The 14,793-nt window shown below is 50.5% G+C and overlaps 1 pseudogene; it reads left to right on the forward strand.

The window, feature by feature from the left end:
• Window positions 1–12,148: 12,148 nt before the first annotated feature.
• LOC112343356 lies at window positions 12,149–13,708 on the forward strand (annotated as a pseudogene).
• The last annotated feature ends 1,085 nt before the right edge of the window (window positions 13,709–14,793 follow it).

Genomic DNA, 14,793 nt, shown 5'->3' on the forward strand with positions numbered 1-14,793 from the left:
CAAGACCATGGGAGGAGGATCCACGTTGGCTTTTTGTTGAAGGGCCAAAGCAAGTAGTCAAGGGTGGCACATTGGTTCAAGGGTTCCTTAGGCTATGGAGTGAGTTTCCAATCAGTAGGGAAATGCCGGGGCAAGTGGAGGACTGGCTGAACCAGCCTCTATTCTTCAACAACCTCTTCAAAGTGGATGACAGGACGTTGGGCAAGGAAGACCACTACACAATCTAGAGAAAGCTGCATGGCGAAGGCTTTCGAACTCTCAAGCAACTGGTGGGAGTTCTGGACAAGGATAGGAGGAAGACTACGAGGTGAATGTCCTTTAACCCAGGACGGTGGAGGAAAGTCCACCTTGATCTTCTTCGCATCATCAGAGCGGTGAGTGAGGTGAAGAAGGGGCAGCTCTGGCCTAGGTGCTATCTCAAACCTGGAGACTTTGTGGCTTGCAACGGGATGTGGAGCCAGGCAAGGAATGAGTCAGCTTGGGGGCCTGGACACGGGCGTTTACGGCACCTACACCAACTTGGGAGGACAGCGACGTGGAGGTGTGGTTCATTGTGTCTCCCGAACAGAATGTCGGGCGTCCTTTTCAGGTTACGAGAGGTGATATGCTGCTGCCAATAGGAGACGAACAGGCCATGCCAATGGTGATGGACGACGAAGTCAAGGGTAGGATTCGAGTGGTACGACAGGCTTCGAGGCAGGTGGTGGTAGTTCAAGCGATGGCCACACTAGAGGGGGATGGCATTCTCAAATGGTGGCAACAGCAACTCATTGAGGATCTGGATTGGGACCCAGCAATATGGAAATGAGGAGTAAAGAGCTTCTTCTCATTTGAAGTCAAGGAAGCACAGGATGGTCTCTTGACCAGCAGGGAGGAGGCCCGAGGGGAGATCCCTAAGCTCTGGAAGAAATGGATGGAGCAAGGAGTCGAAGCAAATCAGGTGGTGGACAACACGCTAGCGTTCTAGAAACTACCGGTACAGGAGAAAGTCAAGGCCACCTCTTGGTTGGTGGCAAATAATGGGCTGCTAATAGGACAGCGGTTCCAAGAGGAAGCATGTTGACGATGCTTCCTCTTGGCAAGCTAGAGACGGCGCGACATGTACTTTGGAGATGTGACGTGGCGAGAAAGGTATGTGTGAGACACAAAATCCCTAGGCCCCAAAGTGGAGCTGGAAGGGCGCCACATGGTAGTGGCCGAAGCGAGAGCCAAACGAGCGTAACACGTTTGGACCAAAAGCTCCGACTTGAAAAGTCAAGAGCGGGAGTGGAACTCCCAACGAAGTGCTCGAAGAACGAGCACGAAGCGAGCAAAAGGCGAGGCTCCAAAAAGGGACCCAAAAGGGCCAACACATGACACGTAGGAGTCCGAGATAGACCCGAGTTGGAGTCCGAAGTGGAGTCCGAGATGGACCCGAGTTGGAGTCCGAAGTGGAGTCCGAGATGGACCCGAGTTGGAGTCCGAAGTGGAGTCCGAGATGGACCCGAGTTGGAGTCCGAAGTGGAGTCCGAGATGGACCCGAGATGGAGTCCGAGAAGGAGTCCGAAGTGGAGTCCGAGGTGGACCGGAGATGGACCCGAGAAGGAGTCCGAAGTGGAGTCCGAGGTGGACCGGAGATGGACCCGAGTTGGAGTCCGAAGTGGAGTCCGAGATGGACCCGAGATGGAGTCCGAGATGGAGTCCGAGATGGAGTCCGAGGTGGACCCGAGATGGAGTCCGAGAAGGAGTCAGAAGTGGAGTCCGAGGTGGACCCGAGATGGACCCGAGTTGGAGTCCGAAGTGGAGTCCGAGATGGACCCGAGATGGAGTCCGAGATGGAGTCCGAGGTGGACCCGAGATGGACCCGAAATGGAGTCCGAGATGGAGTCCGAGATGGACCCGAGATGGAGTCCGAGATGGAGTCTGAGATGGAGTCCGAGATGGAGTCCGAGATGGAGTCCGAAGTCGAGACCGAGACCGGGACCAAGACCGAGACCGAGACCAAGACCGAGATCGGGACCGAGACCGAGACTGAGGCCGAGGCCGAGACCGAGCCCGAGCCCGAGTCCGAGTCCGAGTCCGAGTCCGAGTCCGAGTCCGAGTCCGAGTCCGGAGCCTGAGAGGGTGAAAGCCCAAAGCGTTCGTCTCCCAGACCCTGGGGGGTTTGGTGAGCTCCAAAAGTATAGTAGGGGGAGGACTGCAGTGGAGCCAGTTTGGCCAGGAAAGGCCAGTTTGGCCCAGGAAGGCCGGACCCAGTGTTGGGTGATGAGCTGCCCACTGGGAAGTCCAAGACTAGAGTGAACACGGACCGACAAGCGGGGTAGCTTGGTGAAGTGTTCAAGAGCCGGCTCTAGTTCCCCCGGGAGATCGACTGGCCGATGCTCCCAGTCCAAGTGTGGGTGGCACTACCTACTTGGATACCAGGCGTGGCTCAACGGAACCTCGCTCTAAGCCCATGGCTAGAGCACCTAAGGGCAGAAGGCGAGGAGAGTACCCAGGTGGCTCGCGTAAGGCCACGGTGTTCCGAAATGTTGCCCCAAAGGCCCAGACCATGGAAAGGAAGAGGAGCAGTCCTCTGGGGTAGTGACCAAGGACACAATCGTGTGGTGAGGAAGTCCCAGAGGACCGTGGGACTTAGTGGTCGGGCCTGTGGGTCTCGATCAAGTGGCAGTGTTGGCAAACACGGCCAAGGGCAGAAAGGGACTTAGTGGGGATTGACAGAGGGATATTGGGGAAGGCTATTCCCCTTGTCGGTGGGCATCCTAAGGGTGCTAAGGAGTGGATCTCAGGTGACCACTCACGGATGGTTTGCCTAGTCTTGGAGAGCCAAGACTGTGATGCAAGTGGTAATGGACTACCAGTGTGGCAAAGGTGATTGGGCATGGCCTTAGCGTAACGGGCTGGCATGTCGGTGGTACCTTTGAGTGTCGGTCATGGGATCAGACACGTGGAGCACTTGGACCAAGTGCAAATGTTGAGTGGCATAGATGCCATTCTCGGGGCTAGCAAGTCCCAAGTCCTGGATTGGACTTATGGAGGTTGTGAATGAGACTCCTCCAAGCGGTCGGAGGTGTGGTTAAGTGACTAAAGTAGAATGGAAAATTTAGTTGCGTACAATTTGGTATCGGAGCTGTTCCTTAGTCCGACTTTTATTGGTGCTCAAGTATATCACCACTGGTGTTGGCAACGGAAGGTCCGAGAAGTGGGCCTATCCTTGAGGAGTAGCAGGTCGGGAAGACATAGCTCTCCATTACAGTTCATGTGTGAACTTGTAGACAAGGTGGTGGATAGAAAAGGGGCCAATAATGGAACGACTTTGGGATCTTGGGAACAGTGCAAGGTTTTCCTCATTGAGTTGAGGAGGTGATCCAGATGAGCGTTTGACTCAGCAAACGGGCTAATGTAGTTGGGGTAAACAACTATAGTTGGGATCACGGGGAAGATAGAGACTCCAAAAAACAATAAAGGAGTCACAAGTTTATCCTCACATGGTTGAGGCTGGTGCTCATGAAGATGAGACCGGAATGGATGACCGTGAGAGGTCAAGTATGGATGAGGACACGAGTCCTCGAAATGGTAGCCGGGGCTACCTCTAATAAATGCTGGAACAACCCAAGGAGTTAGGGGTGTATTAAGTGGATGAGTTGGTATTCTCATCACATGGACAAGTAGTCCTAAGGGGCAAAGGTTGCCCCCAGAGAACAAAATCAAGTGTCGGAGTAACACTTGTGAAAATAGTCCTTTTGAGTAGGACAGGAATGCAAGAAGTGTATTCCAGTGAGCTAGTGCCTCACAAGTAGGACCTTACGGGTTTGTGGATTAACCAAGTCCAAAACTGCTAGACGACTCAAGTAGAGTCAAGGGATGGTCCTAAAAGGACTGATGGAAACATTTGGACTGAGGTGCGTTGTACCCCACAAAGGATGGGGGGGGATCATAGGATCCAAGGATGAGAACAGAGAGTATCTCATCGATGGCAAAATGTGCCATGCTAAAGTCGTGGGAAAGGTGTTCCCAAAAAAAGAAAACAACTTTGACGCAAAGTTGTGTGTGACCTCTATGATGCAGTGCTAACGGATGGTTGGCATGAGAAAGAGCGGTGTTGGTCTTGGCAAAGACATAAACACGAAGGGGAAGTGTCATAGAGGTAGGCTCGTGGAGCCGATGGTGTAGAGACACCAAATGTGCCAAGGTGTGATACCTTGAGGCTATGTTGGTGGGTTCATGAGAACCCCTTGCCAAAGGAATCCCAATGGAAATGGGAATGGCATAGCCTAAGCTGCAGAGCATGCAGTTGGAGTGTGGTGACCCAGATAATGATGAAGGTGTGAAAGCACCAAACAATGAGTTGTAGGACTTGACAACTATGAGGCAACTAAGCAAGAGGTGCAAAATAACTGGTTGAACGGGTAGAAGGTAGCTACCCAAGACTTCTTAATAGCATAGGGAAGTCGGATACGCCCTTACGGGGGATAAGTTGCTTGTGTTGCGATATAGTAAGTCAATGTCATAAAAGGAAATACTCATTGTCAAGAAAGCCATCATTGGGACACCCGAACACTCTAGAACACCAGAAGGTGGTGTTTGATGTCGCGAGGGCAATGGATAAAGCCCAAGGGACTAAGTCCCTAGCGAATGATGGATAGAAGGTGCTATCCTAATGTCCAAGGTTGCGGAGACAGGAGAGGACTGTCTACCCGAGTTGGACAAAGCCAAAAATGGAATTTTGGCAAGGCTAGTGATGGGCATGGAAAGGCCCATAAGCAACAATGTAATCCCAGTGTGTGGGATTATAAGTTGAGCATGCCCGGATTGAGGAACCACTCCCTGGGCTATTGGGTAGGTTCATCCCTAAGAATACTTGCTAAGGCATGATAGAAAGTGCAAAGCTATCCTCCTGATCTGGAGGAGAATGACCGAAGGAAAGGTGTGAAGCCAAAGGCAAGTAGTATTGGGATAGAACTGAACCATAGAAATCGAAGGGCATAATCAAGGTTGGTTATGCCAGCTGGGAGTGGGGAATCAAGTGGGGGCTCGAGGGTGTTGCCGCTAGCAACCGTGATGCCATGGAGAGTCTAAAATATGGAATTATCCATGTTAGACTATGTGGCATTTGGAAGGCTTGCAAAAGGGAGGCCTTAGCAAGCTGAGGGACAGAGTTCCTTCAAGGTTCCCAAAGACGATTCTAGGTAGCTTAGTACCTAGAAAGGCCAAGTGTAAATGGTTCATGGAACGCGCAAAATCAGAGTGGCGCAGCAGAAGCGTGGTCTTGAAGTTTGCCATGAGGCAAGGCTATCAAGGTTAGGGAAGTAGTTCCCGAGTGTTCAAAGAGAGGGCTTTGAACGAAAGTCGATGGTCAAGGACTTTCACGCTTATGCAGGAACCATGTTACAGTGGTCGGAGAACTTGCCAAGCGAGATTGGCACGTCGGGGGAACAAATACCCTAGTTGAAGGTGATAACTTCAAAAAGGGTGGGCCATGGGGCCGAGCATGGAGGAGTCCATGCATGATCACAGACATGTCAAATGAGAGGACTTGGCAGTGTGGAGGAACTAGGTTCCTAAGCTGTGATCTGTAGCGCGCTTTAAAAATAAGTTGGTGCACCGGCGTGGGGAGTCACGCCAGGCATCTTGTGTGATGCCGTCCGTAGATGCATATACGGAGGTTGGGTTCAAGTCCCGACCCTCTAGTGCTTGGGTTCGAGTCCCAAATCACTAGGGCGTGGTGATGGTTTGGAATATGAGGACACTCATATTTCGGTGGTCATGGACTCTCAGTGGGGAGACTGGTTTGGGCACACCGCCAAGCGAGGGATGCCTCGGAGTCGTGATGCACGGTTAGATTGCTTAGTGTGAAAGCTCAGCATATCTAACTTGAACGCTTTGGTGCAAGTGGCACCAAGGTCGTGGTGAGTGAGATGGGGACACCTAATCTCAGTTGCTATGAACCCTTGGCCGTAAGGGCTGGCTTGGGTGCACCGCCAAGTGTGGGGGATGCCCCCGGGGTTATAGTCAACAACTTGGAGGTCTAGAAGACCAAGTACCTCTTGGCAACTCTGTTAAGGTGCCAAGGTGAGATCACTAGGTGATCTTATGGCCAGATAAGGACAAGGTCCTTGGTTGGCTAAGGAATGAAGTTCCTGGTTCAAAATGTTGAAATTGAACTGTTTAAGGTGGTGTGGCTTGGTCGTGATGACCAAGTGGGAAGAGCACCTAAGGGAAATAAACTATGTCCGTGCGATGGCATAGTGAGTCCGAGGAAAGTAGTCTCTATAAGAGACCCATGGGAGGGTCACGAAGTTGGGCCGTGGATAGAGCCCATAGCAGAAGATGCTAAAGAGACATACTAGGGGTGAACATCCTCCGGACTTGGCAAAAAAGAGTCTTTGCTATGGAACCGAAACAATACCTCAAGGAGGGAGGTAGAGATTCGATGTTGCTTGGTGCAACAATCAACGGATAGGAGCAAAAGATAAGTGGCCAAGATAGGGCCGTGGAATCCCTTGGAAGGAATCCAAGTGACAAATTTAGGCGAGGAACACTAATGTGTTGGACGCTAACAAGTTGCGGGAAAGGAAGTGTGTTTCCAAGGAGGGATTCCGAAATGCTCCGATTTGGCGAAAGTGGAAGCTCCAAGGGAGGGAGCGGTAAGGTAGCCAAATGATAGGGCCATGAACAGCCCTAGCACAAAGTATGATAACTGGAACTTTGGCACGAAATAGAAGAGAGGATGATGGTGCCCTCGAGTAGAGAACTTCCTAGGATGGGAAGTGGAGTTGCACAAAAAGGTGCAAGGCAAGGTGTCGGAGACACCTAGGAAATTGACTCCAAGAAGTCAAAATTCAAAGTTCCAAAGTGCAAAGGTTATATCGATGGAAATCAAGACTACTCGAGAAGGAGTAGTGGGATTGACTTAGAGAAGGGTCTCTAAGAGGTTTAGCGAGGACTAAACCAATAAAAGGAGAGAACCACTACATGTGGTCCAATCCGTCTCTAAGTTGGAGAGACTACCCTCCTTAGAGGATAGGCAAGGCATGGTGAGCCTTTGGTGTCAAACCATGGAGGCATATGCAAAAGGCATGGTGAGCCTTCAATGTCAAACCATTGACGAATATGGAGAAGGCATGGTGAGCCTTCAATGTCAAACCATTGACAAATATTGGCTAGGTGCCAAGGATGGAAATGGTAACACACGCGAGTGTTACTTTACAAAATGGTTTACCGTTCGATGAGGACATCGAACTTCGTCTATGGGTGGTGGAGTTGTGAGACACAAAATCCCTAGGCCCCAAAGTGGAGCTGGAAGGGCGCCACATGGTAGTGGCCGAAGCGAGAGCCAAACGAGCGTAACACATTTGGACCAAAAGCTCCGACTTGAAAAGTCAAGAGCGGGAGTGGAACTCCCAACGAAGTGCTCGAAGAACGAGCACGAAGCGAGCAAAAGGCGAGGCTCCAAAAAGGGACCCAAAAGGGCCAACACATGACACGTAGGAGTCCGAGATAGACCCGAGTTGGAGTCCGAAGTGGAGTCCGAGATGGACCCGAGTTGGAGTCCGAAGTGGAGTCCGAGATGGACCCGAGTTGGAGTCCGAAGTGGAGTCCGAGATGGACCCGAGTTGGAGTCCGAAGTGGAGTCCGAGATGGACCCGAGATGGAGTCCGAGAAGGAGTCCGAAGTGGAGTCCGAGGTGGACCGGAGATGGACCCGAGAAGGAGTCCGAAGTGGAGTCCGAGGTGGACCGGAGATGGACCCGAGTTGGAGTCCGAAGTGGAGTCCGAGATGGACCCGAGATGGAGTCCGAGATGGAGTCCGAGATGGAGTCCGAGGTGGACCCGAGATGGAGTCCGAGAAGGAGTCCGAAGTGGAGTCCGAGGTGGACCCGAGATGGACCCGAGTTGGAGTCCGAAGTGGAGTCCGAGATGGACCCGAGATGGAGTCCGAGATGGAGTCCGAGATGGAGTCCGAGGTGGACCCGAGATGGACCCGAAATGGAGTCCGAGATGGAGTCCAAGATGGACCCGAGATGGAGTCCGAGATGGAGTCTGAGATGGAGTCCGAGATGGAGTCCGAGATGGAGTCCGAAGTCGAGACCGAGACCGGGACCAAGACCGAGACCAAGACCAAGACCGAGATCGGGACCGAGACCGAGACTGAGGCCGAGGCCGAGACCGAGCCCGAGCCCGAGTCCGAGTCCGAGTCCGAGTCCGAGTCCGAGTCCGAGTCCGAGTCCGAGTCCGAGTCCGAGTCCGGAGCCTGAGAGGGTGAAAGCCCAAAGCGTTCGTCTCCCAGACCCTAGGGGGTTTGGTGAGCTCCAAAAGTATAGTAGAGGGAGGACTGCAGTGGAGCCAGTTTGGCCAGGAAAGGCCAGTTTGGCCCAGGAAGGCCGGACCCAGTGTTGGGTGATGAGCTGCCCACTGGGAAGTCCAAGACTAGAGTGAACACGGACCGACAAGCGGGGTAGCTTGGTGAAGTGTTCAAGAGCCGGCTCTAGTTTCCCCGGGAGATCGACTGGCCGATGCTCCCAGTCCAAGTGTGGGTGGCACTACCTACTTGGATACCAGGCGTGGCTCAACGGAACCTCGCTCTAAGCCCATGGCTAGAGCACCTAAGGGCAGAAGGCGAGGAGAGTACCCAGGTGGCTTGCGTAAGGCCACGGTGTTCCGAAATGTTGCCCCAAAGGCCCAGACCATGGAAAGGAAGAGGAGCAGTCCTCTGGGGTAGTGACCAAGGACACAATCGTGTGGTGAGGAAGTCCCAGAGGACCGTGGGACTTAGTGGTCGGGCCTGTGGGTCTCGATCAAGTGGCAGTGTTGGCAAACACGGCCAGGGGCAGAAAGGGACTTAGTGGGGATTGACAGAGGGATATTGGGGAAGGCTATTCCCCTTGTCGGTGGGCATCCTAAGGGTGCTAAGGAGTGGATCTCAGGTGACCACTCACGGATGGTTTGCCTAGTCTTGGAGAGCCAAGACTGTGATGCAAGTGGTAATGGACTACCAGTGTGGCAAAGGTGATTGGGCATGGCCTTAGCGTAACGGGCTGGCATGTCGGTGGTACCTTTGAGTGTCGGTCATGGGATCAGACACGTGGAGCACTTGGACCAAGTGCAAATGTTGAGTGGCATAGATGCCATTCTCGGGGCTAGCAAGTCCCAAGTCCTGGATTGGACTTATGGAGGTTGTGAATGAGACTCCTCCAAGCGGTCGGAGGTGTGGTTAAGTGACTAAAGTAGAATGGAAAATTTAGTTGCGTACAGTATGGCGACAGATCTTCAAGGCGACGCAGGAACTAGGAGACATTCCAGAGTTCAAGGCTCGGAGTGGGGATATCCTCCACTGGTTTGAGGGAGCTAGAGGTCCAGCCATTGGTCCATCTTGGAGGCGTATTCGCTGTTATGGACAACATGGATGGAACATGCGAGTCCGATGGGATGCATTAGGGGCTGAAGTCGGGATGTCAGTCTGGGAGGCAATGGGCCACAAGCGATGGTCCATCTAGAGGGCGACTGGAGTGCAGGCACTCTAGGAGGCAGGGAACCATTGCTGCTTTGATGGGCAACAAGCAAGGATATCAGGGGTGGTGGCATCATGGTGGAGACTCACTCTTGCAGCGGTGCGGCTTCATTACACCATCCTGAAGGAGCGGGTGAAACCAAGGCAGCTAGAGGAGTGGCAGTCCAGGTGGCTCCCATGCTTCGGCAGATTGGTAGGTGGTGAGATTCGCTGGCAATGGCGCCCCCCAGACTCTGTTCTATGTTCAACTCGTGGGGGAGACTTGGACATCGACATGATTTGATCAAGACAACCATGTCCACTTCTACTCCAGGACTAGGTCCCACTGTGACACAAGAGGATCACGTAGAGCAGCTCATTGAGAGGGCGGCACACCCAGTTTTTGTATTAGTCCCATTGGGACATGGGGAATGTACATACATGTTCAGCAATCTCACCGGATACCGCAGGGTGTCTTTGATCCTAAACGCCTAAACACACCTAAACCCTAAACCCTAAACCTAAACCCGTATGACACTTTTTTTTCTTGCTTTGTATGGAGGTTTTTGTCCCTGGCTCGTCCATGCATTATTGCTTGCAACCTTGCTCCAAAGTTCACATCTAACCCTCTTCTATGGTGGTTCATCATCATCTTCTTCTTCTTTTCATGATGAGGAAAGACTCTTGTCTTGAATTTCATCACTTGTCACTTTTTGTCTCACTATTATCCTCTTCATTATCATTGTGTTGTACCTTGTCTTCATTGTCCTCACTCTCCTAATCATTGGACGTTGATGTTAATGAGGATGTATCGCTTAATGTATATTTATCATCAACAACCTAATCAACCTTATGTCTGTAGTTGGAGAGGTCATGGAATGGATGCTCCAATTCTTCTATTTCCCTCTGATCAAAAAGTCTCTTAGTTAGAATCCTATTGTTGACTGTCCACAACAGCAATGCCCTTGACAAGGTTAGTCTGTCCTTGAGGATTCCATAAGCAGTGAAGGTTGTATCAATTCCTTCTCTGCAAACTGTATTGTAGTTGACAGAATAAACTCTAAGTTTCCTAATGAATGTCTTTTGAAGCTCTATATAAATGGCCCTCCTTCCCTATTCATGTCTTTGTTAGGAATGTCCTCTTCTTTGATGACAATCCTATAGACTAATGGACTGTTTGGGTTGGTAAGATCCACCAACACTAGATCATCATCTTGTATCTCTAATGTCCACTTTTGTGGTTGTGTGGAGTTGCAGCCTCTTTTCACTCTGATGGACTCATATAGAAGTGTTTTAGATTGCTGGGCCGAGAAACATGAAAGAACTTATTAGAATTACTCAAAATATTTTTGAAATGGGAGAGAATGGATCCTAGTGTGAGGCCTCATGCTAAGTGAAAGGGGTAATGGAAGTAATTCTATAGGAGGTTAATAGCATGAGAACTCAAGAATGGATGGGGTGTATGAAAGGGGTAGTGGAGGTAATTCTATAGGAGGTTATTAGCATAAAGCCTCACACTTAGAAATGGATGGGATGTGTTTGCCAATTCCTTGATAATAATATTACTTGTCCCATGGACAGATGTTCAAGCAAGATTACCATCGAGAAACTAGACAAACCAAAATCTTTTTAGCACTTTAGCATAGCATGCTAATCCTTAAGCATGAGTCCAGTCACAATGTGCTGATGGAGATTACTAGCATGAAGCCTCACACTTAGATTGCTTGTGATATTTTTCCCAGTTTCTTAATGACAATCTTATTCACTTATGCAATAAACATGCATGCAAAGGAGATTGGTGTCGAGAAACTAGGCTAGAGGAGGTGGGTGGGCTTTTTTTCTTGGTGTGAGGCCTCACACTAATGTTTTTGTGTGAGGTTGGACACCATCCATTTGTAGATTGGATTAAGGTATTATGGAGGGATGAAGTCATTTTCTTGGCATGAGGCCTCATGCTATTCATTTGTATGCATTTGTTTCTTACTACTTTAGGTGTCTAGGTGAGTAATCTTACTCGCCAATTCATCTTTGGGGTAAATGTTCAAACAAGATTGCTCCCCAAACACTTGCAAGACTGGGGAAACAGTGGAAGGTTGTACGTTTAGATGTTTGCTTAGCCATTGCCATATTTGTAGTGTCATTTTTATTCCACTTTAAGGTTCACAAGTTACACACTTTATTTCTATTCCTATCTATAGTGCCTAAGGAAACTGTTTGAAGGCAGCTAGGAAAAGCTCTTTGCAATGCGTTGGCTCACTAGAATGAACAAACCAAGCTAGGGGATCCTAGAAGTGCTACCTTAGAAGGATGCCATCGAGAATTTCCCTAATCTCTCCCTTCTCTCTAATCTCGTGAGAGGCTAGCTTTGGTGTTGAGCGAAACTGATGCTGTCCAAGTCCGAGTGTGTGGATCTCATCACTTCTGCGACCAATTCCTCACAGGCGATCGATGCCCATTCCCGGATCGAGATCGCCCAGAAGCAAATGCTGCCTGGCGATTGCTGCTACCTCTCCAATCTCGTCATCCTTCGGTATGGCAAGCTGGGCAAGATCCAGCGCGCGCGAGCAGTGTTTGACTCCATGGAGCGATGCGATTGCCACTTGTGGGTCATTATGTTCTTGGCACACGCCCAAGAAGGGCATCTCGCCACTACCAAGGATCGAGGCAAGGTTACTGCTGCATGGTGGATTTCTTGGGGCAAGCTGGGTGTGTGGAAGAGGCCGAGGAACTTGTGAGGAGCATGCCTTACAAGCCAGTTTCAGTGGATTGGATGTGCTTGCTGGGAGCAAAGTCTAGAAATTGAGGACAAAGATCTCATGGTGTTGTGCTAGAACAAGCTTTAAGTGTAGATTCTAGGAATTCTACTAGCAAATAGTAGCAATTTTGTTTGAAACTAGTGTGAGTGTAGATTCTGTGTCCTCGTGATTAAAGAGGGTATTCTTTGACAGATCATCATGTATGATTAAAGAAAAAATTCTTTGCTCATTTCCAATATAGTCCAAAAGCTGGCTCCTGTACTTTACCAAGCATAAATTTAGGGTTCTTGGAGGTCAGTGTCGCAGTGATGGCACAGGGCTGCGCGGCAATCTCCAGTGCAGGCGGCTATGGCAGGAGCTCAGCGGCTCGCTGGGCGACCTGGGCACATTCATCCCGATCGTCATGGCTGTAGCTCTCGTCAATGGCATGGATCTTGGTCTCTCATTGCCACGGGCATCTACAACGTTCTCACCAGCGTGCTCTTTGGCGTGCCAATGCCTGTCCAGCCCATGAAATCCATCGCGGCGGTGGCCTTCACCGAATCCAAGCATCTCAGTGTGGATGAGATCATGGCCGCGGGGATCACTGTGTCTGTGATCGTGTTTGTGCTTGGAACCACGGGCTTGATCACGGGTCGTGGCTTGGATCGTGCCATTGCCGGTGGTTCGTGGCATCCAGCTTGCGCATGGGCTCTTTCGCGGTCAAGGCTGTCAAGTACGTGATGAAGGATCAAAATCTCTCTAGGGACAAGGCAATGGGTGATCGACCATGGCTGGGCTTGGATGGAATTCTCCTCGCAGTGATTTGCTTCGCATTCATCGTGCTGGTGAATGGATCTGGCGAGGGCTACGAGTACTTCGTGACGAACAGTGAAGGTGATCGTCATCACGATGATCATGAAGAGCACCGTGAAGAACATCAAGCGAGATCGTCAAAGCTCGTGAAGTTTTTCCAGAGGATCCCGACTGCCTTGGCAGTGTTCGTGCTCGGGATCATCCTGGCGTTCGTGAGGAGGCCACACATTCTCAAGGAGCTCCAGTTTGGCCCGGCCACGCCACGGATCACTCGAATCTCTTTCCACGACTGGAAGACGGTTTGTGAGAGCCGCCATCCCGCAGCTCCCTCTCACTATCCTCAACTCGGTGGTGGCGGTTTGCAAGCTCTCGAGCGATCTCTTCCCGGCCAAGAAGGACTCCGTGACTCCGACCAAAGTCTCGGTGAGCGTGGGGCTCATGAACTTGGTGGGCTGCTGGTTTGGAGCTCTCCCGGTTTGCCATGGCGCTGGAGGACTGGCCGGGCAGTATCGTTTCGGAGCCACGAGTGGGGTAGCGGTGGCAAGCTTGTGTTGACCCGGTTTATGGTCTCGGCCATCAAAGGGGAGAGTGTAGATTCGTTGGCAATGAAGTCTTTTGAGTTTTTGTACTTCGAGAAAAGCTTCATGAATGAAGTTAGCTCCGTATTGAGCTACGTACTCCGAACTTGAGTCTTCATTCTTTAGATCCATTGGTTAGCTCCGTTTTGAGCTATATGCTTCGTTTAAGCTCATGGATATTAAGGGTCTAGAGGGGCATTCTCCTAGAGGGGAGAATGTTACGATCCTTAAGAGCCTGGGGGTGGTTTACTATATATAGTGACCTATGGTAGGGTGGTTTAGGCTTTTGCTCCCTTGTTTGTTACAGCCAGAGCCACAATCCACCCCCGCCAACTCTTTGCTCCATCTGCAAGAACTATTTGCCACCTCTAAATACTTCAATCTGAAGAAAACTGTATATATACCCAATGGAGCGGGTTTGTGGTGTCTTCACTCGCGGGTTTGACAGCTGAGGTGTTGCAGATCAACAAAGCTTGAAGTTTATACCGAGCGGAGTGAAGTCTATGCTCGCACAACCTTTTGTGGATAACAGCGGAGGCATGCTGGTGGTTTCTCACTATCCAAGAGGATATAACAACATCAAGCATAGAACCTGGGTGCAGTGCATCGCCGATAAGATTGCAGCTGTTTTCTGAATGTATTTTTCATTTCAACGATTATAAGTCAGTCTCCGGACTCTCCATCCAGAAAACATCTTCTGAATTTTGCTCGCGTAAGACTGTGATGTTGAAGTGTGAAATCATCAGCCACATCAAGCTCCTGTGAAATCATCAGCCACATCGGCTGTCTGCACGAATCACAGACGTCAGAAAAATCTGAAGATTGCGAGCACTTCAGTACCTATAGTAAGTGATGCAATGCGCATAACAGTTCCATGTCTTGTTCCAACGCTGTACTTTCAGTTTCTTTTGCTGACAGCCAAGACAGTCCTGCTTGAAGCGCTGTTCGCAGGCCATAGCTGAGGAGCACTTGACTCCTTCCTCAACAGCAAAACGCATTTCAGACATTGCAAAAACAAGAAAAACAAGTACCTGAAACAGATGACTCCCTTATCGTAAAGCTTCGGAGTCTCAACAGCACTGCAATCTCGACAAGTAAAGCCAACAGCCAGCGGGAATGCCACTTACCGGACTCTCTCGAGTCGGACTGCATAATTCAGGTCCGAGCAGTGAAGGCAAACTTTCACCCATGAGATA

This window comes from Selaginella moellendorffii, unplaced genomic scaffold, assembly GCF_000143415.4.
Source record: "Selaginella moellendorffii unplaced genomic scaffold, v1.0 SELMOscaffold_146, whole genome shotgun sequence".
Taxonomy (NCBI): domain Eukaryota; kingdom Viridiplantae; phylum Streptophyta; class Lycopodiopsida; order Selaginellales; family Selaginellaceae; genus Selaginella; species Selaginella moellendorffii.